General features: G+C 42.2%; 1 long non-coding RNA gene across 1 annotated transcript in view; it reads right to left on the reverse strand.

Moving 5' to 3' along the window:
- Positions 1 to 12,018: 12,018 nt before the first annotated feature.
- Positions 12,019 to 15,371, reverse strand: part of LOC112585112 — a 30,683-nt gene continuing 27,330 nt past the window's right edge. The window contains exon 3 of the long non-coding RNA XR_003109504.2: positions 12,019 to 12,348. This is a non-coding gene — a long non-coding RNA (uncharacterized LOC112585112). The remainder of the gene's footprint in view (positions 12,349 to 15,371) is intronic.

The raw sequence follows: 15,371 nt of genomic DNA on the forward strand, positions 1-15,371 counted from the left end.
ATTGTGTCCATCCCACACAGGAAAATCCCAGACAATCTATATCGGGGCCTCCTGTAGTTTTGTCAGCTGGGCTTACCAGAAGCAGAATTGTTTGTGCATCCCTGAAGACTGCGAACTCTTTGCTCCGTAGTCTGCTTACTTAAGTCCTGAGTATTTGCTCTTATAGCTTACACAAAGAGGAACTGTGAGTTCTTTGTGCTAAAAAGAATTATAAGAAATAATTCAGCAAAGACCATCAACTCCCAGGAATACTGAATATAGGTCAATCAATCCTTAAGGAAAGGGAATTTTTGAAACAGGAATGATACAAGTCACTTATCAGTTCCCTCCCCTTTAAAATAAAGGCATAAAGTCAGATCCCAAGCAACAAACATTCAGGAAAGCCATCTGTGCACCAAGCCATGGGATGGAAATAAGCACCCTTCTTTCCCTCCAGGCACTCATGCTTTAGCAAAGAAGACATACCAGTACACATACTTGTATACAACGGAAATGTGCACAGAAGCAAACCTTTAATTGCATGTCAAAACATCCATGAAAGGTGCTATGTCAACTCAGACAAGTGATTCATTTTGGTAGGGGTGGTGGGAAAATCAGATGGAATATGACACAGGCTAGGAGACATTTGAACTGGGTCTTGAAGAAGAAGTTCAGCAGGAGGAGAAAACTTACAAAGGTAAAATCTCAGATGAGGGGCCCTACCAGGGTCAAAGCTAGTGGGTAAAGAAGCACAGGGAGGAGTGGGTGACCAGGTGGAAAATGCATCTAATTATTTTGTAGGAAACACAACTACCCCTCCGGGAGATCATGTGCCTGTCCCTGTGTTCTAAATCAGGAATCAGAAAATAGAGTCGTGTATTGAAGAGTCCCTTCCAGAAATAACATTCCATGAGTTTTAGAATTTTAAGTGACAGGAGAAAGTTGAACAATTCAAGAAAAACCTTGAATTGAGTGGCCTCTATTTTTTGCTAGTTTATGATGATAAGTGAAAATGGTGGTAGTCAGCAGGATTACTAACTGGGCCCCAGGTTTGCTGTTTATCACGATCGAGCTTACATAACCTTCCAGTCAGGCAGACCAGTGCCCATCCTTGAGGAACTGGGGTGTGGCCAGGTCCAAGAATGCTCCAATGTCCTGGATACAGGTGTTTCTATTGTAGTGTTCTTAATTCTCACATAAGGGAGAATTGTCTAGCGTTCTCTATTTCCTTCACTGATTCTTCTTCTCATGTATCATGGACAAGTCTGGGGATAGATTCACTTTTTTTAGAAAGGAGAAAATGCCTTTATATGAGAATCTGCCTAAGTTCATTTACTTGTACAATAGCCAAATGTGAATAGGACAGGTGAGAAAACTAGGGCCTGGGGTGGGGGGCAGGGTGGGGCGTGAAATGATTATTCCAGTTACCAGAGCCAGTCAAGGCAGACCCAACACCCACCTGGCCTAATTCTCCTTCTGCCCCCAAACCCACTCAAACTCACCACCCTTCAAAACATGAGCTAAATTAATATAAATACTTTCTAAAGACACATGAGTAGCAATATCTAGTTTGTGTTAGGATGAGGAATTCTAATTCATGAAGAGTTAGAACACAAACAGAAAAATGAATATCATATTATAAATGTTAAACTATTTATTATATATTACTATTTAGTATGTATAGAGCCCATCGTAATATGGCACATTATCATGTAGATGAGATATAACTATAACTTAAAAGGTGTTTGTGGCACATTAAAAGTCTAACATAGCATACTAAAAGCACAATTCCTGAAAAAAAGAAAGTGAGTAAATAAGACTATCAAAATTAGAAACATTTGCTGTGCAAATGACACTGTTAAGGAAATGAAAAAACAAACCACAGAGCTGAAAATATATTTTCAGAACACAAATCAGAGAAAAAAAAAAAAACTTGTATCCTGAATACTTTTTAAAGGAACTTAAAACTTAACAACAAGAAAATAAACAACCCAATTATCATTAGGGAAATGCAGATTAAAAACACAATGAGATACCATCACAAACATAAAAGAATGGCACACATAAACACACACAGAAAATGAAACTCACAATTCCATATGCTGGAAGTGAACGGATAAACTGTGGTATATCCATACAATTCGATACTACTCAACAACTAAAAGAAAAAAAATTTAATTCATATAATACCATGAATAATTTTAAATACATTTTTAGTGAGGAAGCCAATTCCCAAATGCTGTATATTATATGATTCTACTTATGGCATTCTGGAAATGTCAAAACTGTGAGGATGGGAAAGAGATCAGTGATTATTAGGCAGGGGAGTGATGACTACAAAGGAGCCGTACAGCAGAATTTCAGGATGCTGGGACTGTTCTTCGTGGTACTTTGGAGGTGAGTAAATGACTCTACTAATTTGTCAAATCCCATAAAATGTTACAACACAAAGATAAATTTCACCATGTGAAAGTTTTCTAAAAATCTACCAGAGTATTCAGGAAAACTCAGGCATAATTCAGGCAGATTATGAAAAATAAATTTAACTATATTACAAATATATGACAAGCTTTCCTTAAAAGACTAGAGTAAAAGGGAACCTAACTGAGAAACTTCGGAAAACAGTTTTTCGACCCCATATTGTAAGGCTAAAGGCAAAAAGGAACTGTATTTTAGCACTCTATTCTAGCTATTTCTCATGGGGGAGGGGGATGCACAGATAAACAATTTTGAAACTGCTTTACATGTATTCTCGGGTTGAACAACTAAGCAAATACATGATAACCAATGAGATTCAGATCACTCACTGTCAAGGGAAGAAACTACAAATAACAGAAGGAAGTCCAGAATAGATCCTGTGGTACTGACTGGATTAGAATCAGAGTTGTCAATACGCATACATGCTTAAATGGTGGTGCAGTGGCAAAGAATCTCTGAGCAATACAGGAGACACCAGGGGATCTTCCAGGGTCAGGAAGATTCCCTGGAGTAAGAAATTGCAACCCACTCCAGTATTCTTGCTGGAAAATTCCATGGACAAAGGAGATTGGAGGGCTATAGTTCATGGGTCAAAAGGAGGTGAACATGACTGAGCAACTAACATAAATAAATACAGACTTGTGATTCATGAGTGAGTATATATATATATATATATACATAAATATATTTCCAAACTCTCTCTGTTCAGAGGTACTAGAATCAGTGACACCCTAAGAACAATAAACACCCCTACTGCCCAGATTTTGATTTCTAAATACCATTATCCACCACAAGAACCAGGAATCCTTAGAGAAATGGCTGACTCTTAAGCTGGGTAGAGAAAATGTGAACCCAAAGTGTCTTGAAGTTCCAAAAAAAGCAAAGAAGTGCTTAAAAAAATATATGAAAACAAAAGGATGAGGGCATATCAAAAAGACACCTCAAAGAGCTCCCAATAAACAAACCTCAAACAATTTGAGCAACAAGATAACAATTGTGTTGGATTACAAGCTAAAAATAAAATACATATCCATAAATCCATATTTGATAGACATAAATGCTTAAGTAAATAAATGAAAGAAAATAAGGACAAATCTTCCTGACAGGTGAGGCCCAATTAGTAATGTAGAATGAATGAGAAAAATAGAAAATCATCACTAAAACATAGCAATAATTATGGTAGGTAAGATCCACTGATGCATGTTAAAAATTAGTGAGAGAATAGTGCAGAACTTCAGAGTACCTTTGAAAAATATTTATTAATTACTGTGGTGGTTTTAACATACATCAAAATCTTTGATACTCCTCCTTCCACGAAAGAGCTTAATTGCCCTCCCCTTGAATCCAATGGGCTGAAAATATCGACTCACTTCTAACAAATAGAGTATAAAAAGGGAAACCTTGCAAATTTGCAGGGGAGAAACTTGGCAGACACAACCTTGACCAACTAATTGAGGCTAATACAACCAGCAAAAAAAAAGGAAAACAGGTCATGCTGATATTGTGCACTTGGTATGGTGCTTCTGATGTATTCTCCCCAGTCATCTATAATCTCAGTCTAATCATAAGAAACATCAGATAAATGCAAGTTTAGGGGCCGTCTACCAAACATTTGACCTAAAATATCAATGTCATTAGAGACAAGGAAAGAACAAGAAGCTATCATAGATTCAAAGAGACAAAGGAGTTATGACAACTAAATGCAGCATGGTATGCATTGGAGAAGGAAATGGCAACCCACTCCAGTGTTCTTGCCTGGAGAATCCCAGGGACGGGGAAGCCTGGTGGGCTGCCGTCTCTGGGGTCGCACAGAGTCGGACATGACTGAAGCGACTTAGCAGCAGCAGCAGAGCAGCCTGGACTAGATCCTGGAACAGAAAATCATTGTTAGACAAATTGGAGAAATTGAATAAAGTCTATAATTTAGCTGCTGTTACTGTACTGATGCTAACTTCTTAATTTTGATAAAAGTACCATCATTATGTAAGATGTTAACATTAGGGGAAGATGTATGAAGGTCATAGAAAACTCTCAATACTATCTTTCCACTTTCTTTCATTTTTTGAGGCTCTCTGCTGCGATGAGCTCCGAGCCAGGGCTTCACCGGGCTTGTGGTCCAGGTAGGAGGCGGGTGCCGAGCCGGGAGCACGGGCGCGAGCAGTTTTCTTACATCCAGTATAGTATCATTCACCTCTGTGTGATTGCTAATTTCCTCTCCTAAGGCCAGGGTCCTTAGAGATTTCCCACCACACCATATAGAAATGTGAAACAAAAAAGAGAACAGGGGAAATGCCTTGGAGAAGGAGGAGAAGAGAAAAACAAAGATATCCCAGCCTGGCTTTGCCATTGTTACACTCCATCATTCTGCTTCCCTCTCCCATCACCATAGTTGCCAAGGCAAAGGTTAAGCTGCCATAGCAAAAGCACTCACAAAAACAAAGGTTAAATAAGATTGGAGTTAATTTTTTTTTTCTCATTTTGCAGTAAATTTCTTTTTGTTTTGTTTTGTCCACGCTGTGTGGCATGTGGGATTTTCGTTCCCGCACCAAGATTAAACCCATGCTCCCTGCAGTAGAAGCACAGTCTTAACTACTGGACCAGTGGAGAAGTCCCCTCATTTTGCAGTTCCCAAGTACAGAGTCCAGTGCTTACAATGTGACTCTGCTGTCCTCCATGTGACTTCAGTCTCTGGATTGAAGTTAACTGCTCCAGCCCCCACCATCTTCCAACCACTGGGAAAGAGAAGAAAAGGCAGGAAAACTCTGGTCCCTCCCCTGGCATGTTTTATTCTATCCACATCCCACTGGCCAAAAGTAGTTCACGTAGCCTGACCAAAGTTGCAAGAAAGCCTGGAGATATAGTTTCAAACAAATGCCTGCCATCAAGCAGCAGTTCTACTAGTAAAGAACAGAAGGATTTTTAAAAAGAGGGGACTTCTTTGGTGGCCCAGTGGTAAGGAATGTGCCTTGCAATGCAAGGAATGCAGATCCCTGGTCAGGGAACTAAGATCCCACATGCTGTGGGGCAACTAAGCTGAAGTACTGCAACTAGATAAACCTGTAAGCTGCAGCAAAGAGCCCCTGCACCTCAATGAAGACCCAGCATAGCCAAAAAAAATGAAGGAAAGGATTGGTTTGGGTGGACAAGGAGCAGCCTCTGCCACTGTCTCTCATTCAGATGCCTTTCACCAAATTGTGCCATGCACTGCTGGGGGATTGCTGCTGAGTCACTTCATTCATGTCCGACTCTGTGTGACCCCATAGACGGCAGCCCACGAGGCTCCCCCATCCCTGGGATTCTCCAGGCAAGAACACTGGAGTGGGTTGCCATTTCCTTCTCCAATGCATGAAAGTGAAAAGTGAAAGGGAAGTCGCTCAGTCATGTCTGACTCTTAGCAACCTCATGGACTGCAGCCGACCAGACTCCTCCATCCACGGGATTTTCCAGGCAAGAGTACTGGAGTGGGGTGCCATTGCCTGGGGGATTTTCAGTCCCTTAAAAGGAATGACAAAAACATAATCTTAAATCTGACAGAAGACAAATCAAATTTTATAGAAGACAATATATGATGACATCATGGGGTATGGGTTGGATATATGATGACAATATATAATGACATCATGACATGGGTTGGATTCACCTGGGGAGAATACGTGAACAACCAAAAGCAGCATCCAAGTGTGACAACGTTTGGGAAAAAAGTCTCCATTCTCCACTCCTTTCACTCCAACCCTTTGCACTCTGACTGTGCATCTCCTCCCACAGAGAGAAAGAATCTATTTCCACACTCTTTGAATTTGGACTGCCTTCATGGCTTGCTTCATTCAGTAAAATGCAGCGGAAGTGACACTTTAGCAGAAGTACAAGGTCCAAGTCTAGGTTTTAGAAAGCCTTGCACACCCTGCTGGTTCTCTTGGAAGGATGTCACCACCTGCTAAAGGATAGAGGAGCAAAGAAAAGTCATGCCAACCTGGGCCACCCTGCCCCAGCCAGGTCCCAGTTAACCCACTGCTGACTGCAGGTAGATGGGGAGTCTAGCCAAGATCAGCAGAACCTGACCCAGGTCAGCAGAGCTGCTTAGCTGACCCACAGACTCGTGAGCTAAATAAATGATTACCGTTTAATGCCACGAAATTTGGGAGTGACTTGTTATATATTAATAGCCACCTGATAAAACTGGTAGAGCTCAGTTCTCTCTGGACAGGCTGTGCTTAGTCACCCAGTCGTGTCCGACTCTTTGCGACCCCAAGGACTGTAGCCTGCCAGGCTCCTCTGTCCATGGAATTGTCCAGGCAGGAATACTGGGGTGGGTTGACATTTCCTTCTCCACTGGATAGGCTACTGGAAAGGAATTAGAGAGATTGCGAAACTGGAGAAACCGGAGTTGGAAAGCTGTGAGAAGAACCAGGAGTGTGAATGGCAGAGACCAAAGCAGATGTTTCAGGATGAAGGAAGTGGTTCTCAAGCCAATGGTCTTCTGTTACCATTCCTGGTACCTGCCAGTTTACCACCTATTCCAACTACTAGACTCAATTTGCTCCAATCATCTTCCCAGGCCAGAGGATCATCAGTGCATGCCTCCATCTCCTGCTCAGCCTTATCCAGCAGGTATTCACATACAGCTCCTTATTGTCCTAATAGGCAATTGGTTCTTTCTAATGATTCTCTCAATAAATGGAATAATATTACAATGACAAGAGGAAAATGCATAAGAGGACATGGCACGGAGACAAGCACATCCTAGGCTATGTATATGTGGCAACTGCTTTTCTCATCCAGTTCTCTTATTTTGAAATCTTCTGGGAAGGGACTCAGTATTATTAGGCATTAATACAAGTTGTTTGCTGGTTAGTCACCAAGTTGTGTCCGAATCTTTTGTGACCCCCATGACTATAGCCCACCAGGCTCCTCTATCTGTGGGATTCTCCAGGCAAGAATACTGGAGTGGGTTGCCACTGGCTGATTGATTTCTCTCTCTCTCACTCACTCTTTCTCACTTCCTGTGTGTCTCGTTCTCAGATAGATAGAAGGATGCATAAATAGATAAATGGAAGATGGATGAATAGATAAATAGATAGATACATACATGTTCAGTCACTAAGTTGTGTCCAGCTCTTTGAAACCCCATGGACTGTACCCCACCAGGCTCCTCTGTCCATGGGATTTCCCAGGCAAGAATGCTGGAGTGGGTTGCCATGTCCTTCTCCAGGGGATCTTCCTTCCCCTTCTTCAGTCCCCTTCTCCAGGTGACTCAGGTTTTGAATTAGAGTCTCCTGCATTGGCAGGCAGATTCTTTACCACTGAGCCAAGTGAAAAGCCCAAGATAGATGGATAGACTTAGATACCTGCATCCACATCACATTTTGGCTGAAAAAAAAAATGTATGCTGCCTTCTCTTTGCCTTCAGGATGGAGCCCACACTGCCTACCCGGCTTCCAGGCCCTCTGCCCTCTGTCTCACTTGCTGGTTTCTGCCCCCAATCCCTGTGTTGAGCCCACATGACCTCCATTCTGTCAACGGAAGCATTTTCCAGGCAGAAACACCATCAACTTTCCCAGCCAAAACCCAGCCAAAGTGATAATGGTTCTCCCATGGATACAAGCCTTACAGACATTCTGCTGCCCATCCAGAAACATGTTGTTTCCCTGGTCACTGACCAAAGGCAACTTCACAATTTGTCCACTTATTTATTCACTTATTCAAGATGCATTCATCAGGCCCCAGTAGAGCCTGAGCCAGGCCCTGGGCTAGGAGCAGGGGGCTCTCATGTTCTCAAAACCATGTGTATTTCACGCCTTAAGCCAGCACAGCACAATCGCACAACAATATCACAGGATGAGTATCACTGTTTCCATCCAGTGGGAATGACAGTGACACAGCAATGGGGGCCTTATTAGCCCCTCAAAGCCACCAGAAATTAGATCGAACTTTCATAACACATGGCTTCTTCCTCCTTATCCTGTGCAAGACTGTATTCTTGCCCAGCAGTTTTACAAACTAAACACTAATTGATGCGAGAAGAGGGGCTGGGAGACCCGTTTCTCAGAACTTGGCAAGTCAGGGCTGGTTAGGTTATTGTCAAAGGTAGGTCAAGGTTACCTGCCTGCTGAGAGCATCAGAGACCATCAGCACCTGGGTGGCTTGAAGATACAAACAGGAGGGTCACAGCAGCCTCTATAAGAGAACTCTCCAGAGTGAAGCCGGGTGAGGAAAACAGATGACAGCTTATGGCGGGTGCATCAGAAATTTCCAAGTGTTTCATTTCATTTCTGTTTAATGATACACTGCAGTGCTCAGTGGGAAACCAGGTAAAGCCGAACTGTATATTGTTTTTGCTGGCTAGCACTTAGATCCTGAAGATAAGCATCTTGGCTCTAAAATATGGAGGAACAACTGGCTCATGACCACACATCTGCAGGACCCGTGTTTGGGCATTGATGTAGGGAGGAAGTCAGTAGGAGAGAAGATGGAGGCTCCAGTGAGAGGTTTTGCCAAACTCCAAACACACAAATGATCAAGCCGTAATCCATCTGCCCTTTCAAATTACTACCCACCACCATCAACCCTACATCCTCCACACTTTTGCTGATCTAGTTACGGTTTCAAGGGGGCCCTTGATTTAAATCTTCACTTAATTTCGCACATTAAAATATAGGGGAGGAGAATACTACTCAGACATAAAAAAAAAAAATTTGCCATTTGGGCAAAATTGGCTGGATGGATGTGGATGGGCGTGGAGGGTGCTACTCTAAGTGAAATAAGTCAGACAGAGAAAGGCAAATAGCGTATGATCTCACTTACATGAGCAGTCTTAAAAATACAAATGAATATAATAAAAAAAAAATCAGGCTCACAGATACAGAGAACAAACTAGCGATTACCGGGGGGAGATAGGGGTGAGAGAGAGGGAGGTACAAACTGCTGGGTGTAAGACAGGCTCAAGGGTGCACAACATGGGGCATATAGCCAATATTTTATAATAACTATAAGTGGAAAGTTACCCTTCAAAATTGTATAAATATTAAAAATAAATTTTTAAATGTTGGGGAGAGGATCCTTAATAAAGAGCAATAAGGGAAGTTTCTACTGCTTCAAAGTTTGCAAACCTCACATATATTTTATCCCATCCAATAGTCCTGTGAGCTAGGTCTTAGCTTCCCCCACTTTCCAGGTGAAAAAAAAAACTGAGGCTTAAGTATGCACTGACTTGCTAGGGTTTTTTCACTAGGAAGTAACAGTAAGAGAGTTTCAAACACAGGGCTTTCCCACAAAGCAGTCTGCTTGACCATCTAGTCCAGCCTCCACCCATGCAGTGATCCTGTGGGTATTATTTCAGAGGTTCTTATTCACACTACACCCCCAGAACCTATACTTGCTCCTAGCCAACCCCATTCATTCATCCACTCATTAATTTTTGTTTGTGCTGGGTCTTCACTGGTGCACAGGCTTTCTCTAGTTGGGGCGAGTGGGGTATACGCTACCGTTTCAGTGTGCAGGCTTCTCACTGCGGTTGCTTTTCTTGTTGCAGAGCAGAGGCTCTAGGGCACATGGGCTTCAGTAGTTGTGACACTTGGGCTCCATGTGCTTGGGCTCAGCGGTTGTGGACATGGTCTTAGTTGACCCTCGGCTTGTGGCATCTATCTTCCTGGAGCAAAGAATCAGCCTGTGTCCCCTGCGTTGGCAGGTGGATTCTTAACCACCAGACCACCAGGGAAGTCCCCCACTCTCATTTAGAAAAATAAAGCTTGCCTTCTAGGAAAACAAAAAAAGCCACTGTCTACAATTCAAAGGGAACATTTCCCAATTCTGTTCCCTAAAGTTCATTCTAAAGTTTCTTCTACTTTTTGGTTTATTTTAAAGGGAAACAGCTATAGATACCACACACCCACTTCCAACAGACAGAAAACAAAGAGCCGAAGGAAAACTTCTGAGGTATTTCCCAGCTGAACAAAATCAAAAATGGATGAGGACTCAAAGGCGTTAGCCAGCCTGACATTTTCAGGGTTTTAGCAAAATTATTCATCAGAGTTTCCTCTCAAACTCCAACATAATTTTCACCAAATTCCCTGAAGTTCCTCATTTAGTTCACTGAAATTTCTTCCACATCTTCTCCTCAGCCCCATCTCATCTTTCCTCAGTTATCACATGCTTGCTCACAATAGTTTGGCTTATTGTTTGTTGGTTTTATGGTCTAATCTAAAATATGAGTGTGTCAAGGCTGTTTTCCACTCAGGCACAAATGGATCATATCATGGCCAGGACAATTAGGCATCCAATTATATTATTCAAACTTTTTTTTCTTGAGGCATGTTTATAATTACTATGTCTCTTTCAAGTCATAACGCTGCCCTTCCTGGCTTGTGTGACCTTGAAAAGGCCTCTTGTCTTCTCTGTATATTCCAGTGAAGGGAACATCATAATAAATACCTAACAGATTTTTGAGGAGGGAAGATGGAATAACATAGGGAAAAGTCTTTTGAAAACATTAAGAGCCATAAAACTTTTATTGTTTGGTTTTTGTTTTTTTTTTTAATTTATTTTGGGCTGCTCTGGATCTCTGTTGTGGCCCTTGGGCTTTCTCTAGTTGCAGTAGCCGGGGCTCCTCTCTAGTTGCCCTGCATGGGCTTCTCCTTGCGGTAGCTTCTCTTGTTGCGAAAGCATGGGCTCTACGTACGAAGGCTTCAGTAGTTGCGGCACAGGCTTAGTTGCCCCGAAGCATGTGAGATCTTCCCAATCGGGGATCAAGCCCGTGTACCCTGCATTGGCAGGTGGATTCTTAACCACTGGACCACCAGGGAAGACCCTATAAAACTTTTTTTAAGCCTCATTGTTTTATTGGTGTCTATTTCCCCATCAGTAAGATGATGCTGTTGAATAGTACTTGCCTCAAAGAATGATGGTGAGGATTAAACGACATAGTACATAGAAAGTGTGAAAAACTGAGCCAGCAGCAGCCACCACAGGGTTCCCAAGTCCTAAACGACAGGTAAGGCTGTCTCTATTTTGTAGCTGAGAAAACTGAGGTTTGGAAGGTCAGGGAGATTCAGACTACTTTTGAAGCTTTAACCTTTCACTCCTTGTAGGAACATGTTTATATCCATATGACTGGTTTGGAGCAGAAAACCAGTGGTTGGTAGGTACCTTTAGTAGGTTTTTGTATTGTGAAAGAAAACAGAAATTCTTTTTCTATTTCTAAAATTCTACTTCTATTTTGAAAAATGGTAAACAGCAGGCCCCCAGGTCCTCTGACCAGATGGCTTAGAATCCATATAAAAATTCACTAGCACAGGGAACTTTGCTCAATGTTATGTGGCAGCCTGGATGGGAGGGGAGTTTGGGGGAGAACAGATACATGTACATGTAGGGACCGAGTCCCTTTGCCGTACACCCGAAACTATCATAACATTGTCAATCGGCTGTACTCCAACACAAAATAAGTTTTGAAAAAACATTCACCAGTCCAGCTGGGTTGTTTTCTCATTGGCAGCCGCAAATTGAGCACATATTTGTGAGAAATGAAAAATTAAATAGAATGAGGAGACTAGAATGGAGAGGATCATTGCTTCTGCTTTTAATGCTCGATTATAAACAGTTAAATAAAGGGAAAAACAGTGAGAAGTTTAGTGAGAAAACACAATTTCAGACTTTCAGTACAAAGATACCAAATGAGTCACTTTCAAAGCTTTGGAAAGCTTCCACTTATTTCATAGCTTAGATTCCCAGGAGATCTGGTGGTCCTAGTTCTCTAGTGATGGTGGGAGAGGGATAGGAAAGTCCTGAAGACTCCACCTCATTCTGTGGACACGACCTTACAGCAGGTGGTGGAACTTCTTCTGGGAAGAAGAACAAAGCGCCCCCAAGAAAGCCTCTTACCGACCAGCTTTAGTTTGTCTGAAAAGAAGAAAGGGAAAAAATAATTCAAGTCTTCAGCCAAGAACACCAGTTGGGCACACAATAATTCTAAGTCACGTCAGAGGAGATTTAAATAGCATACATCAGCCGAAAAGAATGGGGGAACCTCCAGTACGCTGACTTCATTGATACCCCATTTATCAGCAATTACCGACTCCATTAAAGGCCGAGTTTACAGCAGAAAGAGAAGCAGAGCCTAAAATATGTCCCAGCAGATGGACGGAGAGTGTCGGCAATGCCGTATTTCAAAGGCATCTGCAATGTTGTTATCATTGAACGTGGAGTCAGAGAGGCAGCAAAAAAAAACAGCGGCCCGAGAGCCAGCAAATGATTTACTTGACCCTGGATGGGTAGAACTGACAGCAAAAACCTCATTAATTCCTCAGGTCACTCTGGAAGACATTAATTTGGTTTGGACTCACGACGAGAGGAGATTTTCCAGACATACACCAGGAATTATGAAATCTCCATGGCCGGAGAAAGTATGTCCAAATCGCTTTTTGCATAAATCAAGCTGACTTTCTGCAAAAGGATAATACGCTTAATCAAGGGAGTTATGGAACTTCTTGTGCTTATTAGACAGAAAATATAACAGTATTTTATTTGGTTATCAGTTCTGCGAGAAAGAATTTTTTTTTTCTTCTTTAAACTAAAGTCTTCTGCCAGCATGGAAGAGATCCTTCATAAGAGCTAAAAGAAACTGGACTTGTAAATAATTTGTGCACATCAGGATACTTTTGCTTTGCTTTTTCTTTCTGCTTTCAAGTAGGCACCTGTATTCTGTGAGCACCTCCTCCTAGGAATCCCAGCCAGTTTGCCAGCTCAGCTCCCTCCTCTCCGTCCTTCCCTTTTATCTAGAGCTTTCTCAATCCTGGACACATCCCTGTAAATAATGATCACCAGTGGCTTTATTCTGTATATTTTGGTGGACAAGGTCAAAATTAAGAAGTCTGGGATTGAGGTGACTTGAGTTGAAATTACTAAATGTCTAATCCTCACCAGCAAAACCTCTCTGTTCTTTCTCTAAATCTTTGCAAGTCTACACACAAACACGTATCAGGAGAGCTAAAGTTCTCTGGTCCCCAAAAGGAGTCCCTTCTAATACCGTGCCATTTAGTGACTTTTAAGCTCTATGACGTTCCCAGAAACCTTGCTTCTTTGTCTTGGTGTTAACCGAGAAAGAAAAAGGTGTGGAATATTTTTCAGGGAGGGGGAAAGAAAAGGTTGATTAAATCCACAATGACCCCGTGGTTGGGTTATTTACATCAATGAATCACTTCATTTGAGGGACACTGACAGACAGATCAAGTTATTCGAAATGATCAGGAGAGAGATTGACATGCTGCTGGACAGTGAGTTTATCCCCGAGGGTCTGATGCATAAGCCTCAAGGCCCCTTTTCTGATGATATCTCCCCTTGTAAAAGTTGCATCCATCATGTTTAAAGCAAGGTTATCTCTGGCTGAAGAGAACATGCATTAGTACGTTTTACTCATTCAACACGGAACACTCCCTATCAACAGCCGTCTGCTTAAGGGGGACGGGGAGAACAAGAATTAATCACAGGAAGAGACAACTTAAGGGAGTTGGGCTATAAAATGGAATTCATTAGTAAGTCATAAAGTATTACAGCTTCAACTAGCCTTTCCCTTGGACTCGGCTTCCTCTGCCCTGGGACTGCACCAACTCGCTCACCTGACAGCCTAAAGCTGTCCTCACCCCTTTGACCCTCCCATTCCTCTTCCCACTGGAGGCAGAGAGAGCAGAGAGCTTGCCAGTGGTGGGCAGGACCATAAGGTCTCCAGCCACACAAACTCCTGCACAAACATTGGGTTGGAGCCTAGAAAAGTTCAATTTGGACAGTAATCTTTATATTCAAGGTCCTTTTCTCATCCTGCCTCTCAGCTTAGAACTGCATAAGCAATTCTTATAAATGTCTGAGACAGAAAAACGTCCTGGTTATAAAGACAGGTTCTGGATTTCACAGACCTGGGCTCACCAGTTCTGACTCTTCTTAGCCCGGTGACCTTGAACAAGTTACTTAACATCTCAGAGCCTAAGTTTCCTGGACACAAAAATGGAGATAATAATAGTACCCAGCAGAGGGGGAGAGTGAGATAGGAGACAAAGGAACTCTCACTGCAATTCCCTGATCCTGGCATAAGCAAGGCACTCCTGAATAGATGATGCCTATTGTAAAAATATTTTCTTGCTTGTTAATGGTCAATAGTTAAAAATAATAATAATAACAATTTTCCTGTCTCTGTTCAGTTACTTCAATTTGATTAAAAATACACTTGCTCCTTTGCTTAGTCATGTCTCCTAATCTTCACCAGCACATACATTTACCAGGCCCCAATACATTTGTTTTTTGTTTTCTTTACTGCTACACTAACTGAAGGAGCTACTATTAAAAGATGGCAAAAAAAAAAAAAAATCTCATATTTTTCACCCCTTAATCTCATATTTGAAGGATGTTCAAATCCTTTCAGAATGAAGCAGGAGGGAAGCAGGATAGCAGAAATCTGTCTTGATTTCTTCCTTAGGTAGCCTGAAATTATTCATCTAATGACACAGGGTATACAGAGTGCACCAGGTTAGTCCTTATTCTCTGATGATGAACTATTCAGTTCAGTCGCTCAGTCGTGTCTGACTCTTTGTGACGCCATGAGTCGCAGCACACCAGGCCTCCCTGTCCATCACCAACTCCTGAAGTTCACTCAAACTCAAGTCCATCGAGTTGGTGATGCCATCCAGCCATCTCATCCTCTACGGTCTCCTTCTCCTCCTGCCCCCAATCCCTCCCAGCATCAGAATCTTTTCCAAAGAGTCAACTCTTCACATGAGGTGGCCAAAGTACTGGAGTTTCAGCTTTAGCATCATTCCTTCCAAAGAACACCCAGGACTGATCTCCTTTAGAATGGACTGGTTGGATCTCCTTGCAGTCCAAGGGACTCTCAAGAGTCTTCTCCAACACCACAGTTCAAAAGCATCAATTCTTCA

Source organism: Bubalus bubalis, chromosome 5, assembly GCF_019923935.1.
Source record: "Bubalus bubalis isolate 160015118507 breed Murrah chromosome 5, NDDB_SH_1, whole genome shotgun sequence".
NCBI classification, from domain to species: domain Eukaryota; kingdom Metazoa; phylum Chordata; class Mammalia; order Artiodactyla; family Bovidae; genus Bubalus; species Bubalus bubalis.